At 38.1% G+C, this 18,963-nt stretch overlaps 1 pseudogene; it reads left to right on the top strand.

Moving 5' to 3' along the window:
• On the top strand, positions 4,276–4,804 carry LOC100156090 (annotated as a pseudogene).

Genomic DNA, 18,963 nt, shown 5'->3' with positions numbered 1-18,963 from the left:
GCTGGGGTCACAGTGTCTCTGCCCTGACCAGGGTTTTCAGGTTCATGGGTGTCACCACTGCAGGAAGTGGCGGGGGTGGTGGTTGGTGGAGTTACGCATGCCTTTGTGGCTGGAGGGACAGAGTTACAGACTCTGCTTCTGCTGTCTTGTTCCCTGTGGTCACAGGTTCTGCTGCAGCCATGAGGCCAGTGTCATGTGCAGTATCTCCCGTGATGCTGCAGGGCTCTCTGGGGCTGCAGGCTCAACCATCATGACCAGAGGTTAAGGATCACTGGCCATGCCTTCTCAGTCCCCCCAGTTCTGACCCCTCTATGTGTTGCAGTCCACCTACCTTTACATGTACATATGAATGGAATTCTCCAGTGTCCTGGTGTGTTGGGCTGAGGCATCTTTGTTGAATTATGGATGTTTTACTGTTTGTAGATTGAAGGGGAGAGACAAAGGAAGAATCTCACACCATTATGATGCTAATGGCATTCTCAAGGTTGCTTGATTTATTCTTTTTTTATGCTCAATATTTTTATTTATTTATTTATTTTTAATAGTTATTTCTGTGATATAATTTTCTTCCTGCTGTACAGCATGGTGACCCAGTTACACATACACGTACACATTCTATTTTCCCACATTATCCATGCTCTGTTGTAAGTGCTACACAGCAGGATCTCATTGCTAATTCATTCCAAAGACAATAGCTTGTATCTATTAACCCCAAGCTCCCCATCCACCCCACTCCATCCCCCTCCCCCTCCCCCTTGGCAACTACAAGTCTGTTCTCCAAGTCCATGATTTTCTTTTCTGTGGAAAGGTTCATTTGTACCCTATATTAGATTCCAGATATAAGTGACACCATATGATATTTGTCTTTTTCTTTATGACTGACTTGACTCAGGATGAGTCTCTAGTTCCATCCATGTTGCTGCAAATGGCATTATTTCATTCTTTTTTATGGCTGAGTAGTATTCTATTGTGTATATATACCACATCTTCCTAATCCAATCATCTGTTGTTGGACATTTAGGTTGTTTCCATGTCTTGGCTATTGTGAATAGTGCTGCAATGAACATGTGGGTGCATGTGTCTTTTTTAAGGAAAGTTTTGTCTGGATATATGCCCAAAAGTGGGATTTCTGGGTCATATGTATAGATTCTGGGTTCTATGTATTGATTTCTAAGGTGTCTCCATACTGATCTCCATAGTAGTTGTGCCAGCTTACATTCCCACCAACAGTGTAGGAAGGTTCCCTTTTCTCCACACCCCATCCAGTGGACTTATTAATGATGGCCATTTTGAGTGGTGTGAGGTGGTATCTCATGGTAGTTTTGATTTGCATTTCTCTAATAATCAGGGATGTTGAGCATTTTTTCATGTGCTTGTTGGCCATCCATGTATCTTCCTTGGAAAAATGTCTATTCAGGTCTTTTGCCCATTTTTCAATTGTATTGTTGGCTTTTTTGCTGTTGAATTGTATAAGTTGCTTGTGATTTATTCTTGATTTGTTCCTGTTGTTGAGGGTGTGGCGAGATGTGTCAGTCTTTTAAGGGGAGGAATCTCATTTAACACCTAGTTTCAAGCTGATTGGATGCCAGACCCTCAGGCAGCAGCTTTTAAAGTACATAAATATATTGTCCTGTGGGGCCTCAATTGTATATCTGCTGGCCTCCAGAGCAGAACTGGAGGTGTCCCCTAAGAGATAGTTACAAAAAAATGGGTCTCCTGATGAATGTATAAGTCCTTTTCTGGGGAGTCTTGTCAGGCTGTAGTGAGGTCAAGAGGGTGTGCAAGGATGGTGTCTCTCTGCTTGGCTCCTTAGCCTCTGGGTATGGGGAAAACCTGAAACCTGTCCTTGAAAGTGAAGCTCCAAGCTAAGTAAATAGGGCTTTTTCACAGGAAGCCTGGGATTCTGTTTCAGTCTGATGTCTGTGCAGTGCTCTGAGGGTGGTGGCCTGCTAAGAACTGACTTTCAACTGTTACAGTCCTGTGGAGCTCAGGAATGCTAGCCCCTTAGCCACCAGTGCCAGGCAATCAAGGGATGTCTTCTGTGTGGATTACACACTTCCACCCACTGCCTTTAGGTAGGCAGCTGGAGAGTGTAGGAGTATAGTGTTTGTTCTCTTGTTTCAGGAAGACAGTGGGAAAATGACTTGACTGTGTGTGCCTGTGGGCTTCAGAATTGTAGCATGACAGTGCCTTGTCTGTGCATCCCATCAGCTTTAGGTGGGAGAATGCTGAGACTGCTCCTGCTCACCAACCCCAGTCAAGGGGAAGGGGTGTGTTGCATTGGCTATAGGTTAGGAGAGAGATAAGACTGCTCACACTTGCCAGTCCCAGCCAGGGACTAGGGGAGTGCTGCATCCACTGGAGATCTACAGCTTCAGCACTGCAATGGGATGGTACCGCAATTGCTCACCTCCACATCTGAGCTCACCCACTTGTGCTAAAAGGTCAGATGGGGAACACAACAATGGCATCTGCCAGCACCTCCATCTCTGGGGAGAATTTCCACCCTCCACCACTCCTCTAGTTGATGCTTTTAGATCCTCAAATGACTCTCTTTCATGAAAATCTCAGTACTTTCCAAACTGCTGTTATTTTGTTGGGTCTTGGGGTGACTGAGACCACATGTGAGCCCTTTAGAAGAGAATCTCAGTGTTCTATAGCACTTTGGGACCGCTGGACCTCAGGCATGTTGATTTTCTAAGCCAGATTTTGTGGGGCTCCTCTGGTGTAGATCCCAGGGGCTGGTTTGCCTGATGTGGAATGCCAACCCCTTGTTCCTTCTGAAGAAGTTCCCATCTGGTGTGAGCCCTTCCTATTGTGTGCTGCAACACTGGTGGTGGGGTTTTTGGCAAGAGCATTTCTCTGCCTCTCCTACTGTCCTTTTCATCTTTTGTTGTGGAGTAATTGTTCAACTAGCTCTCAGGTTCTTTTCAAAGGAATTTTTCCCTATATAGCTCTTTATTTGTTGTGTCCATGGGAAGAGATAAGTTCAGGCCCTTCCTATGTCACCATCTTGAACCATACACCCTCTTGGGTTTTTTGTTTGTTTGTTTTTAAATTTACTACATGTAATGGTTGGTTGTTAAAATAAAGGTAGCTTTTTATGAAAAAGAGTGGCAATGACCAACAAATATCTCTGAGTCTGATGTGTTTAGAGTTTATTATGCTTTATAGTTTGGGGTTTGTTTGAAAAATCCAACTTCGATTTCTCAACTTAGCAAGAAATGTATGAATATCATTCTTGCAAAAGTGGCTAACATTTACATAAGCTGACACTGTAGATTTTTATAGTATACACATATTTCATCCAATGCATTCAGACAAGGTCTGATTTAATGAACCCAGAAATTATTGAAATGTAAAATGTTTGATACATGTTATGCAAAAAATTGTATACTCTTAAAATAAGCTGCAAAATATTAAACTGTTTGAATAAACTGTAAAACTCCACCAATTGTTTCTTCTTTAATTAGTTATATTGAGTTGATTTCATTATATTGTTGCTTTCAGAGATACAAACTAATAAAATATCCCAGAGAAAAGAGAGAAGTTTCTTGAGGACAAGGAATAATAGAGGACTTCAGAGAAACAAACATATGAATATCAATACCCTTTTTCTTATGAAAAATTAGTGAGTCATGAATCCATTGAAATATTGAGCCAAAGCTGGATCAATTTAAGCAGAAAAATAAAGTGTTGGATTATAATTGAAGTACAAAATTATATGAGTTAATTCTGATATAAATAAATGAGAAAAGAAAGAAAAATCTCCCACACGGAAAAATTCCAAATAATTTATTTAGATAATCTGCTCTCAAAGAGAGTGAGCACAACTCCCATTCTTTGAATGTGAACTGCACATAGTAACTTCATTCCAAACAGTACATTATGAAAAAGAGGAGAAAAGAGTAACTTTACAGTAGAGAAACCTGAGAAACACCACCTTAGCCAGGTGATCAAGGTCAAAATCAACAGTGATAAGTTCTGCTGATTGTGTGAACACTTGATTGGATGTGATGAAAATGACAAGGTATCTGTGTGGTCTTTTTCACCCAAACCCATAACCACAGTCTAAACATGAGAAAAGCATTTGACAGATCCCCATAGAGGGACATTCTATGAAACTGTTAAAGTCATCAACAACAAGGAAATTCTGAAAAACTGTCACAGCCACGCTGAATCAAAGACATAACAACTGGGCAGTGGCAGCAGAATTGGAAGCAGTGGATGGACTCACAGCAAGCAGACAGGGTCGAGTCAGTGCACTAATGGGAGATGGAATTGAAGCTTCTTAAAATGGCAGTTGATTTGGACTTTGAGACAGGAGATGCAGGAGCCTCAGCCACCTTCCCACTGCAGTGCTCATTACTACATAAGAATGGTTTTGTGGTGCTCACAGGCTGGCCATGTAAGATTGTGTAAGTATTGACCTCCAAAACTGGAAAGCATGGCCACACCAAGGTCCATGTGGTTGGTAATGATATCTTTGTTAGGAAGAAATATGAAGATATCTGCCCGTCAACTCAGAATTTGGTTGTCCCCAACATGAAAAGGAGGGATTGCCAGCTGATTGGCATCCAGGATAGGTCTCTATCACTGCCCCAAGGTAGCGGGGAGATTCCAGAGAACCTTTGTCCACCTGAGGGAGACCTTAGAAAGGAGATTGAGCAGAAGTATGAATGTGAAGAGATTCTGATCACAGTACTGTTTGCTTTGACAGAGGAGGCAGGTGTTGCAATCAAGGACATGGCAAAATAACTGGCTCCCAAGGTGGCTGTGGTGGCAGCAGTGATCCTCCAGCCTGCAGAGGGGCCCTCCTCCAGCCTGGCCCAGCTCTGGCCTGACCGTTGGTAGGACTCCTCCTACATAATTTGACGTTTCATTTTGGTTTCTCCTACTCCCTCAATCTGTCTGCGGAACCCTTGCCCTTCACCCTGCTTCTTTGACCAGGATTGAGTGAACCATGGCCTGAGTGAAGCTGCCCTCTTCTTCTCCCCTTGCACTACAAACTTGGTGGGGGAGATGGGGTGGGGGCTGCTGTGGTTTACCGTTTTTTGTTTTTTGTTTTTTTAAAAAATTGAATCTGGAAGCAGAAAGCTGTGGATTCTGGCAAATGGTCTTGTGCCTTTTCCCCATTCATCACTGGTCTGGTCCATTATTCCCCCATAGCCCTTTATCCCAAGCACCACCTCCACAGACTGGGGACCAGGCCCCTCCCCTGCCTATGTGTCTCCCCAAATCCCTTTAGAAGGAAAGGGAAAGGAGGAAGGGGAGGAGACCTGCCCCCTCCTGAGGCATCTTGGAGGGCCCTACCCCCACAAGTTCACCTTTTCCTACAGGCTTTCTCCCTGACACATTCGTTAAAATCAAATCTGGATAAAACTACAATATGAAAAAAGACATAACTAAATATAATGTGATATCCAGAATGGGACCTTGGAAAAGAAAATAGATACTAGGTAAAAATTAATGAAATCTGAATAAAATACAGACTTAAGTTAATAACAATGTATCAGTATTGGTTCAGTAATTCTAGTATGTCATACAATGACAACAGTTAATAATAGAACTGAGTGTGGGTTCTATGGGAACTCTATGTACTATCATCATAAATTTTTCTATAAGCCTAAAACTGTTCTACAAATTACAGTTTCTTTTTTAAAAACTAGCTTGAGTTTCTTCACACATTGCGTATGTAACAAGTAAATTGGGGCATATCTTTGCATATACAATTTTTATAACTTGTTCTTAAATGTTTGATTGAGATATAATCCATGTACCATAAAATCCACCAATGTAAAGTGCACAATTCAATGACTTTTAGTGGATATATGATGTTGTGTAATTAACCATCACCACAACCAGTTTTACAACTTTCATCACTCTCCAAAAAATCCCACAGCCATCAGCAGTTACTCCCCCACCTTTCCCCAAGTCCTTGACAGCCATTACTGTCTCGTAAATTTGTGTATTCTAGCTGTTTAATGAATGGTATCATGTAATATCTGGCCTTTGTGACTGGTTATTTTAATTTAGCATGACTGTTTTTAGCATTTGTTCATATTGTACAATGTATCAGTGCTTCATTTGTTTTTATTGCTGAAAAATATTCCTTTATATGGACATACCATATTTGTTTACCCATTCATTAGTTGATGGGCATTTTGGTTGTTTTCACATTTTGCCTGTTATGAAAAAACCTGCAATGAACATTCAGATGCCAGTTTTTGTCTGGATCTGTGGTTTTTGTTGTTGTTGTTGTTGTTGTTTTTCTTTTTAGGGCCGCACCTGCAGCATATGGAATTTCCCCATGTAGGGTTTGAATTGGAGTTACAGCTGCTGGTCTACACCACAGACACAGCAACACGGGATCCAAGCTGTGTCTGAAACCTATACCACAGTTCATGGCAACGCCAGATCCCTGATTCACTGAGCGAGGCCAGGGATTGAACCTGCATCCTTATGGATACTAGTCAGGTTCATTACCACTGAGTCACAATGGGAACTTCTGGATCTGTGTTTTTATTCCTGATGGATATATACCTAAGAGTTGGATTTCTCAGTCATATGTGAAGTCCATATTTAGTATTTTGAGGAATTGCTGAACTGTTTTCCAAAGCAGCTGCACCATTTTACCTTCTATCAGAATTGTAAGATGGTTGCAGTTTCTTCTCATCCTCTCTAACACACAATATTTCCTATCTTCTAGTTAATGTAAACTGTTATTCTCATTGTGATGTGTGTGCATTTCCCTAGTGACTAATGATGTTGAGCATCTTTTCATTTGCTTATTGGTTTTCCCTGAATCTTTGGAGAAATGTCTTTTTAGACTTCTGCCCATTTTTAAGTTGGGTTATCTTTTTGTTTTGAATTGTAAGAATTCTTTATGTATTCCAGATGTAAGTCCCATATCGGATATATTATTTAAAAATATATTCTCCTATTCTGTGGGTTGTTTTTGTTAGTAGTGTCGTTTGCAGTACAATTTTTTTTTTAAATTTTAGGAGTCTAGTTCATTTATTTTTTCTTAACTTGGGCTTTTGGTGTCCTATGTAAGAAACCTTGGCCTAACCCAAGATCATGAAGATATGCTCTTATATTTTCCTCTAATGCTGTTCTAGTTTTAGCTCTTATATTTAGTTTTATGATATATTTTGAGTTATTTTGTGTGTCTATGAAGTGGCATAGGGGCACAACTTCAGTATTTTGTGTATAGATATCCACTTTTCCTAGCACCATTCTTGGAAAGCCTATTAGTTCCCTATTGGATGATCTTGACACCCTTTCTGAAAATCAGTTGACAGTTGATATGTGGTTCTATTTCTGGATTTTTGGTTATGTTCCACTGATTTATATGTATATCCTTATTTTAATACCACATTTCTTGTTTCTTTGTGGCAAGTTCTGATCAGGAAGCATGAGTTCTCCAACTTTGTTCTTCTTTCATAAGATTTGTTTGCCTATTCTAGAATATTCTTGCATATCCAAATAAATTTTAAATCAGCTTGTCAATTTCTACAAAGAATTAATCTAGGATTCTGATTGGGATTACATTGAATTTGTTGATGAATTTGGAGTATATGATCATCTTAGCAATGTTAAGTCTACTGATTCATGAACAGGGGTGTCTTTAATTTATTTAGATCTTCTTTAATTTCTTTTGACAATGTTTTCTAGTTTTCATTGTACAAACTGTGTACTTTTTTTTGCTAAATATATTCCTAAGTATCTTCCTCTTTTGGATGCTATTTGTTTTTCCTTAATTTCATTTTCAGACTTCATTGAAAGCATATGAAAGTACGATTGATTTTCATATATTGATTTTATATTATGCAAACTTTCTGAACTCATATATTAATTCTCAGTAATATTATTATAAAATTAGTATATTGTAGATTTTTCAGTGGATTCCTTAAGATTATCTATGTATAATATAATGTAATCTGTGAAAAGAGATGGCTTTCTTTCTTCCTTCCCAATCTATATTTATTTTTCTTGCCTAGAACTTTTAGTACAATGTGGAATAAAAGTGACAAGACTGGATGTTCTTCCCTTATTGCTGGTATATTCCCTTTTAAACTACTTTATTTCTTTAATGTCTATAGTGATGTCTTCCCTTTCATTCCTAATTTTAGTCCTTTAATTCTTCTCTTTATTTCCTAGTCAGTCTAGATAATGGCTCATCAATAATCATAATCTCATAAACAAGCTTTGCATTTGTGATTTTCTCTATTGTTTTTCTAATCTCAATTTCTTCTATTCCCACTCTAATCATTACATTTCTATTTCTCATGTTTGCTTTGGAGTCAGTTATTCTTTTTATAATTTACTAAGGTGGAAGAAGATTTGAGATATTTCTTCTTTCATTTAGGCAACTGCAGTCATATAGTTTCCTTCAAGCTCTAGTTTAGCTGTATCATATGGGTTTAGTATATTTTTGTTTGCATTAATGCCAAAGTACTTTCTAATTTACCATGTGATTTCTTCCTTGACCAATTGATTATTTTGATGTGCATTGATTAATTTTCTCTTATTTGTCAATGCCCCAAATTTCCAATTATTAATTTCTAATTTAATGTATTTGTAGTCAGAGAACGTACTTTTTGACTTCAATACTTTTGAATTTTGTTGTCTCATTTTATGTCCAGAATATGGTCTGTCTTGGAGAATATCCAATGTGTACTTCAGAAAAGATGTGTACTGTACTCCTGTTGGGTAGAGTGTTCTATAAATATTTGTTAGGTCAAGTTTATTAAAGTCTTTTTCCTGGAGGCTGATACTCTCCAGATCACTTAGCTGTTTTTCTGGGGTTTTTTCTTTTTCCCTTATCTGAGTTATAGCTCTCTTTCTTTTCATTTTTATAGGTTTTTGGTTAGGTGTCCTTTTGTAGCCTCTCTTACTTCTGGTGTCTGCCCCCCTTGTGGCTGAAGTTGGTATGGGGGCTTGCTGTAGGCTTCCTGATGGGAAGGGCTGATGCCTGCCCAATGGGGTGGGGCTGATTCCTATCCCTCTGGTGGATGGGGCTTTGTCTCTGGGTGAGATTAGAGGCAGCTGTGTTCCTGGGGAGTCTTTAGGCAGCCTGTTTACTGATGGATGGGGCTGTGGTCCCCTGGATTATTGTTTGGCCTGGGGCTTCTCAGTGCTGATGGGTGGGGCCAGATTTTCACAAAATGCCCACCTCCAGAGAAATGCACACTGATGAATATTCCCAAGAGCTTTTCCTCCAAAGTCCTTCCCCCACAATGAGCCACAGTCACCCCTGTTTTCTCAGGAGATCCTTCAAGAACTGCAGTCAGTTTCCGACCCAGATTCCTATGGAGACTTTGCTTTGCCCTGGGACCCAGTGCACATGAAAATCTATGTGTGCCTTTCAAGAATGGGGTCTCTGTTTTCCCCAGTCCCACGGAGCTCCTGCACACAAGCCCCACTGGCCTTCAATGCCAGATGCTCTGGGGGCTCTTTCTCACAATGCCAGATCCCCAGGCATGGGGACTTGATGTGGGGCTCAGAACGCTCACTCCTGTAGGTGAGCCTCTGTGATACAGTTACTTTCCAGTCTGTGGGGCTTCCCACCCGGGAGGTATGGGGTTGCTTATATCATGTAATTGCCCCTCCTACCTCTTGATGTGGCCTCCTCTTTGTCTTCTGGAGTAGGACATCTTTTTGAAGGTTTCTGGTCCATTTGGTTGAAGGTTGTTCAGCATTTGGTTGCTATTTTGTTATTTTTGTGAAAGAAGTTGAGCTCCAGTCCTTCTATTCCACCATCTGAATCGCTGTAGGTCAAGTTTATTAGTAGTGTCACTTAAGTCTTCTATATCCTTGTTGATCCTCTGCTTAGCTTTTTTATTTGTTATTGAAAATGAATTAAAGAAGAGATAAAGAACTGGAAATATATTCCATGCTCCTGGGTTGGAAAAATTAACATTGTAAAAATGGATATACTACCCAAAGCAATCTACAGATTCAATGCAATCCCTATCAAATTACCCATGACATTTTTCACAGAACTAGACCAAACAATCCAGACATTTATATGGGATCCCAAAGATCCAGAATTGCCAAAGCACTCCCGAGAAACAAAAACCAAGTGGGAGGCATAACTCTTCCAGACTTCAGGCAATATTACAAAGCCACAGTCATCAAGACAGTGTGGTACTGGTACCAAAACAGACAGACAGACCAATGCAACAGAATAGAGAACCTGGAAATAAACGAAGACACCTATGGTCAATTCATCTTTGACAAAGGAGGCATGAATATAAAATTGGAAAAAGACAGTCTTTTCAACAAGTATTGCTGGGAAACCTGGACAGCTGCATGCAAAGCAATGAAACTGGAACACACCCTCACACCATGCACAAAAATAAACTCAAAATGGCTAAAAGACTTAAATACAAGACAAGACACTGTCAAACTCCTGGAAGAGAACATTGGCAAAACATTCTCTGACATCAACATCATGAATATTTTCTCAGGTCAGTCTCCCACAAGACAGAAATAAAAGCAAAAATAAACCAATGAGACCTAATCAAACTGACAAGCTTTTGCACAGCAAAAAAAACCAAAACGAAAACAAAAAGACACCTTCCAGAATGGGAGAAAATAGTTTCAAATGATGCAAAGGACAAGGGCTTAATCTCTAAAATATACCAGCAACTTATACAACTCAACAGCAAAAAGGCCAACAATCCAATGGAAAAATGGACAAAATACCTGAATAGACATTTTTCCAAGGAAGATGTACAGATGGCCAACAAGCACATGAAAAAATGCTCAACATCTCTGATTATTAGAGAAATGCAAATCAAAACTACCACAAGATACCACCTCACACCAGTCAGAATAGCCATTATTAATAAGTCCACAAATAACAAGTGCTGGAGGGAGTGTGGAGAAAAGGGAACCCTCATGCCCTGTTAGTGAGAATGTAAGCTAGTACAACCACTATGGAGACAGTATGGAGGTACCTTAAAAATCTATACATAGAACTACCATATGACCCAGCAGTCCCACTCTTGGGCATATATCTGGACAAAACTTTCCTTGAAAAAGACACATGCACCCACATGTTCATTGCAGCACTATTCACAATAGCCAAAGACATGGAAACAACCCAGATGTCCATTGACAGATGATTGGATTAGGCAGATGTGGTATATATACAAAATGGAATGCTACTCATCCATAAAAAAGAATGAAATAATGCCATTTGCAGCTACATGGATAGAACTAGAGACACTCATCCTGAGTGAGGTCAGTCAGAAAGAGAAAGACAAATACCACATGATATCACTTATATCTGGAATCTAATGTAGGGCACAAATGAACGTTTCCACAGAAAAGAAAACATGGACTTGGAGAATAGACTTGTGGTTGCCAAGGGGGAGGGGGAGGGAGTGGGGTGGATGGGGAGCTTGGGGTTAATAGATACAAACTATTGTCTTTGGAATGGATTAGCAATGAGATCCTGCTGTGTAGCACTGGGAACTATGTCTAAGCACTTATGACTGAGCATGATAATGTGCGAAAATAGAATGTGTACATGTATGTGTAACTGGGTCACCATGCTGTACAGTAGGAAAAAAATTATATTGGGGAAATAAGTATTAAAAAATAATAACAATAATAAAAAAATTTAAAAGAAAACAAAAAAATAAAATGAATGTACAGAGTTGAATAGGGTTCCTCCAAAATTCATACCCATCCAAAACCTGTGAATAATAAATTTCATATTTTTTGGAAATATCAACTTTTTAAATATAATCAAGTTAAGATGAGATCATTCTGGATTAGGGTGGTTCTAAATCTTATATGACCCTTGTCCTTACATGAAGACAGGCATTTGGACACAGAGACACAGGCACACAGAGGAGAATATCTTGTAAGGATGGACACAGAATGGGAGTGATGCATCTACAAGCCAAAGAAGGCCAAATATTGCCGACAACCACCAGAAGCTAGAAGAGAGGCAATGAAGAGAGTCTCTCTCAAAGCCTCCAGAAGGAACCAAACCTGTCAACATCTTGATTTCTGACTTATGGTCTCCAAAACTATAAGAGAATAAATTTTCACTGTTCTAAGACACCAAGTTTGTGGTATTTTGTTAACAACTTTAGGAAACCAATACAATGGGTGCTGAGGGCCTAAATATTATTGTTGATTTATCCCTTTCTCCAATTCAATTTTGTCAGTTTTTGTTTCATAAATTTGGAGCTCTGTTATTACATGCATATGTTTATAAGTGGAAGTCATTTTAAAGGTCCCTCTTTGTCTCCATGACTGTTGTTGCTTTAACATCTATTTGGTTTGATATTATCAGAGCTACACTAGCTCTCTTATGGTTGCTGTTTTCATGGTATATACTTTTCCATCTTTTTGCTTTCAGTCTATTTATATCTTTGAATATCCAATGTGTTTCCTGTATACAACATATAGTAAGATCTTGGGTTTTTTAAATCCAGTGTGACTATCAATGCTTTTTGATTAGAATATTTAATCCATTCATATTTAATGTTATTATTAACATGTTAGGATTCATTTCTTAATAAGTTTTGCTTTTTTTTCTATATGTCTTGTGTCTTTCCACTTTAAATATGTCCTATAACTTTCTGGCCTCCATTGTTTTTGTTAAGGAGTCAGCTGTTCATTTTCCATATATGAAATGAGTCAATTCCCTCTTGTTCTTTTCAAGGTATTCACTTTTTCTTTGTTTTTCAAAATTTTCATACTTATGTTTCTAGGTTGAGATCTTCTTGAATTTATCCTAACTCAGTTTATCTAAATTTTGATATATGTAGGATAATGTTTTTCATCAATTTAGGAAGTTTTCCACCATTATTTCTTTAAAAAATATATGTACTTTATAGTGTCCCACATATCTCTGGTCTCTGTACATTTTTTTTCATTCCTTTTTCTTTCTGTTCTTCATATTTCATAATCTCTATTGATCTATTTTCAGGATTACTAATTCTTTCTTTTGCCAGCTAAAATCTACTGTCACCCCTTAATAGGTTTTTCATTTTGATTTTTTTTGTCTCTTCTAGGGCCAAACCCATGGCATATGGAGGTTCCCAAGCTAGGAGTTCAATCAGAGCTGTAGCTGCCAGCCTATTCCAGAGCCACAGCAATGCCAGATCCGAGCCGCATCTGTGACCTACACCACAGCTCACGGCAATATCAGATCCTTAACCCACTGAGCGAGGCCAGGGATTGAACCCACAACCTCATGGTTCCTAGTCAGGTTTGTTAACCATTGCACCATGACAGGAACTCCCATTTTGATTATTTTACTTTTTTTTGTCTTTTTGCCTTTTCTAGGGCCACTTGTGCAGCATATGGAAGTTCCCGGGCTAGGGGTCTAATCAGAGCTGTTGCTGCCAGCCTACGTCAGAGCCACAGAAACATGGGATCCGAGCCACGTCTGCGACCTACAACACAGCTCACGGCAATGCCGGATCCTTAACCCACTGAGCAAGGCCAGGGATTGAACCTGCAACCTCATGGTTCCTAGTTGGATTCATTAATGACTGCGCCACGACAGGAACTCCTGATTATTTTACTTTTTAATTTCAATTTTCCATTTCATTTTTTTTTACAATTTTAATGATAATCTCTATTTGGTATTCTCTATCATTGTCACCATACTCTAATTATTTAAGTATGCTTTCTTTTAGGTTTTTTTGAACTTACTTATGGTAATTGCTTTAAAATTATATAGGATGAATAAATCCAGATATCTAATGTATAGCATAATGACTATAGTTAATACTGTACTGAATCATGGAAATCTGCTAAGAGAGTAGATTCAGATGCTCTCATCACATAAATCTGTCTTAATAGTTGCTTATCACCTATCGCTTCAGGTGGCTGCTTCAGATTTATTTATTGATAATCACTTCTTCACTAAGAAGCTGCTCAACCTGATTTTTTTTTCATCCTCATATGTGCACCCTCACTTAATTTCCAACAAATACAAGGCTTTAGCTTTAACTAAAGGTTACCAGAAACTTGGAGGTAATGAAGGATAATATTATGTAGAAAAAAGAAAACATAAAACTGAATATCAACAATCAATAAACCCTTTCACAGAAGGTCCCCAGTTGGCCATTTCTTTTTTAGCCCTTTGTCATCTGCCATGTGCCCTACTACTAACAAGAGTTACTTTTGACCATTCCTCTCCTAGGTCTCCAAACCCAAACTTACGCATCTACAGAAAAGGATGGAGATGTTTTTACAGTCCAAGGTCTATCTCAGTTCCTTCCACAGGATGATTGAGAGGGGTAGTATACAATTTTTCAATAGTCCTGCCCTCTTTATCTAAGTAAATCTATAACAATTGTTGCTTCTCAAATAATACGATATGCAAGATGTAAACATGCTAGATATGAATAAGCAGAACCAAACAATTCAGTCTCTTTATGGCATTTTCTTCAACATAAGATGAAGAAAATATCAGATCTTTCACACTCCTTATGCCAGGATCAGGTCTGGTATTTCTATCTCATACTAGCAAGTAAATGGGAAAAAGATATCCCACGCCCTAAGGTAAAAAAATAAGTGGAAAAAATATATCCCACTTCCTACAGAGAAAAAAATAACTCAAATATGCAGTTCTGGCTAAATATAAAAGGAAATATAAACTCTCCAAGGTGAACAGTCTCCTTAAAAATAAGAACAATATACAATACTAAACAGAATAGCCATCTGAGTGTCTGGATCTGGTTTCATTTCGTAGTTCAGGGCTTCCGCAAGAAAATATTCAACAAAGGAATTCAGCCTCCTCCCAGAAAAAAAGGATAACTCCAATTTTCTCAAGAAAGTTCCAATTTCCTCCAAAATGCAGAAACCGCTCGTATTTACCAAAATTTGGTAAAGTTGACCAAGTGTTGGTTAACAAACAAATGAATAAAGAAGATGTTACATTAATTAGCCATATAAGAGAATGAAATTCTACCATTTGAACATAGAGAACATGATGCTTAGTGAGATAAGTCAGACACAGAAAGACATACTGTATATCACATATGGAATCTAAAAAATAATACAAATGGATGTATATGCAAAACAAAAACAGATTTACACATATAGAAAACAAACTTGTAGTTACCAAAGGGGAGAGGGAAGGGAGAGGGACAAATTAGAGGAATGGGGTTAACAAATAAAAACCACTCTGTATAAAATAGATAAGCAACAATTATATACTGTATAGCATAACTAATTAGAGCTATTGTCTTATAATAAGCTATAATGGAGTATAGTCTGCAAAACATACTGAATGACTATGCTGTACACTTGAAACTAACATAATATTGTAAATAAACTATACTTTAATAAAAAAGACACAAAATAAACCAAAAAAATCAAGAAACATATTTGAGATGAATGACTATTCCTTTTATTTAGTGGGAAGAAAGAACTTTAATTAGAGGAAGGAATTAAAGAGAAAGAAGTCATTTAGATGATCTAAATCTTGTCAATTCTTTATTTCTTGTCAACTTTAGATGTTTTTAAAAAAACAAAAATCAAGTATCTTAACTCTAGAGATTTATAAACAAAAATGTTCGTCTCATCACTACCCTTTAATTATGTTACAAAGCTCCCTTAAATTGCTTTGTCCTGATTTCTGACCTTTTATTTTTGTATTTTTATGCAAGAGGAAGAGTTAGACTTAATGAAAGTATTTAATTAACACTGATAAATATGAATATTTTGTTCACATATTCCCCAACCTACATTTTTAAAAAATTTAAGGCCACCCCAGAGCATATGGAAAAGTTCCTGAGCCAGGGACTGAATCTGAGCCTCAGCTGCAACCTATGCTGCAAGTACAGCAATGCCAGATCCTATAACCCAATGCACCAGGGATTGAACCCTCACCTCCACAGTGACTCCACAAACCACTGCAGATCCTTAACCCACTGATACACAGTGAGAACTCCTCAACTTACATTTTTTTTTACAGTATATCCTTAATTTTGGAAAAAAACAAGTAAAAAGTATTCTCAATATACTTTTATCTTCATCTAATCTTGAGAGAGAGTCCCTAGTATATTGCTTTCATCAAATCTGAATAGAAACCAGTTAATAGCATTTATATTTGCTATTGAAACAACAACCAAAACTTTCAAAAGATACTTCAGTCCAGGAGTTCCAGTACTGTGTTAAATGGGAGTGGTGAGAATGGGCACCCTTGTCTTGTTCCTGATCTTAGAGGAAAAGCTATCAATGTTCAAACATTGAGTGGATGCTATCTGTGCATTTGTTATATATGGCTGTCATTGTATTGAGATAGGTTCCTTCTATACCCACTTTGTTGAGAGTTTTTTTTTTTTATCATGTAAAGAGGTTGTATTTTGTTAAATGCTTTTTTCCATCTATTAATATAATCATATTTTAATTTTTTTTCTACTAATATGATATAACACACTTATTGGTTTGCATATGTTGAACTATCCTTGCATCCAAGGGATAAGTCTCACTTGACCATGCCATATACTCCTTTTATTTTCCTGTTCAGTTTGCTAGTGTTATGTTGAGAATTTTTGCCTCTATATTCATCAGGGATACTGACCTGTAGTTTTCTTTTCTTGTAGTGTCTTTATCTGGCTTTGGTATCAGGGTAATACTAGCCTTGTAAAATGAGTTTGGGCATACGCCCTCCTCTTTTATTTTGAAGAGTTTGGAAGAGTTTGAGAAGTATTCACATTAATTAGAGAACTCTTCATATATCTGTCACCTTACGAGGTACAGAAATCCCTTCATTGATCCAATATAAACAAGACAGGTATTATTCAGTCTGCTTTGTAGTTGGAGACACAACCATTCCATAAGGTCCAATGTTATGCTCAGGTCACTTAACCAGTGAATGGCAGAGTCAGGATGCAAAACCAAGTCTCCTGACCTCTGTCCACAGAATAAGCAAGGCTCTGTAAAATGAGCCTATTTCCTTTTCTGAGCAAATTGTCTATAACAATAGTGGTCATAACAGTTATTTACAATAAATATTTTACCTGATTTTTACCTGAAAAAATTACCATGTTCTTTTGGTGATATCATATTTACTTGAGTTTTTATATTCCTTGAAGTATCACCCTGCTATCTTTGCAGGTGGTGTAGCAGTTACTTCTGCCAGTCTTTACTGACCTTTCATCAAATCTGTTAGGAATTCTGAGGCTTTCTCAGGCCCTTTCTATGGATACATCAGCTCTACACATTTTGCTCACCCTTGCAGCAGAATTCTTCAGCTTGTATGCTTCCTTTCGATGCTGCAAAGACAACCCAAGTGCTGACAGCCTCCTTTTTGCTCTGCTAAGGATGGTGCCAAATGTTCAAGTTTGTGATCTCTCTCAGGATCACAGATTTGGGCTTGATTTCTGTGTGTGCTCCTTGTCCATCTACAAAAGCTCACTCTCACTGTTGTGGAACCATGAACAGGGAGCTGGTCATAGGTTGTAGAGTGTGTGGGTTAGGCACATGTAGTCTAGGGGTGTCCATGGGCCTGTTGGCAGGATTCACAAATGGGCCATCCCCAGGGGCTTGTGGGAAGCCTCCCAGGGGAGTCCATGGTATGTTTAGTAGGAATCAGTGTCCCTTTGGTCTGTCTTTTCTGAGCCCTGACTGCTCTTCTCCCAACCATTCAGTAGTGCCCCCCCCCCAGTAATGCAGTCTATGACTTAGTAGTTTGGATGGGGCACAAGAGAAATGGACTTCTGTGACAGGATTCCACACAGCTGGGGAAGCCAGGCACCCACTCAATATGCTCTCACATTTCCCCACAGAAGAAATAATAGGCTGAGAATGGCTCTCTTTGCACTGAGCTATGTTGCCTTGGGGCAGGGGTAAAATAAATATTCAAACTCTTTCTTTTACCCTCTCCAATGCATGCTATCTCCAATTTTTTTTGCACCCATTGTGTGTTTTAACTCTCGGCTGGACCTACACAAAAGCTCTCTCACCCATGGGCAATTGTCTAAACCAATGTTCTCTCAAAGAGATATCTATTCACCTCCATTTATTGTAGCATTATTCATAATGTCCAGCATATGGAAAAGATCTAATTGTCCATTAATGGATAGATGGACAAAGATTTTATATACATATATGTGTGTATAAATATGTATATATATGTGTGTGTATGATCATATATATAAAGGAATATTGGTCAGCCTTAAAAAAGGAAGAAATCCTGACATTTGTGAAAACATAGAAACATAGATGAACAGGGGAACACTATGCCTAGTGAAGTAAGGTAGATACAGGAAAACAAATATTGTAATATCAAATTATATGTGAAATCTAAAATGTCCAACTTGTAAAAACAGAGAATAGAATGATTGTTGTCAGGGGCTAGGGGTGGAGGAAATATGGAAATGTTTGTAAAGGGGTACAAGATTTCAGCTATGCAAGATAAATAAATTCTAGAGATCTAGCATACAACATTGTGACTATAGTTAACAATACTATTTTGTAAGCTTGAAATTTTCCAAGAGGGTAGGTCTTAAGTGTTCTCATCACATACACAATAGTAAATAGAAACTATGTAAGGTGATGGATATGTTAATTAGCTTTACCATGGTGATTATTTCACAATTTATACATATATCAAATCATCAAGTAGTACTTGTTAAACATATACAAGTAGAATCTTTCAATTTTACCTCAGTAAAACTGGGGAGAAAACTGACACTTGAAAAAAGCACAAGCTCTGAAATCAGATGGTCTGCTTGAATCCTAGTTTCACCATAGGCAGTTACACAATTTCTCTATCTGTGTCTTCATATGTAAAAATGGAGACAATAATGGTATCTATTTTACAGGGTGGGGTTCAAAAGGTAATGAGAAAACATATAGCATAGTGTTTTGTTATGTGGTTTAAAAAACTCAGTAGATGTTAGCCATTAGGCATGTTAATGAAGGTTAGTGATCTGACCATTTTCTTCTCCCATCTTTACACTCATCTTAGAG

Source organism: Sus scrofa, chromosome X (genome assembly GCF_000003025.6).
Source record: "Sus scrofa isolate TJ Tabasco breed Duroc chromosome X, Sscrofa11.1, whole genome shotgun sequence".
In the NCBI taxonomy this organism is placed as follows: Eukaryota; Metazoa; Chordata; class Mammalia; order Artiodactyla; family Suidae; genus Sus; species Sus scrofa.
The sequence above is the reverse complement of the archived record's forward strand: the minus strand, read 5'-3'. Positions and strand labels throughout refer to the sequence as shown.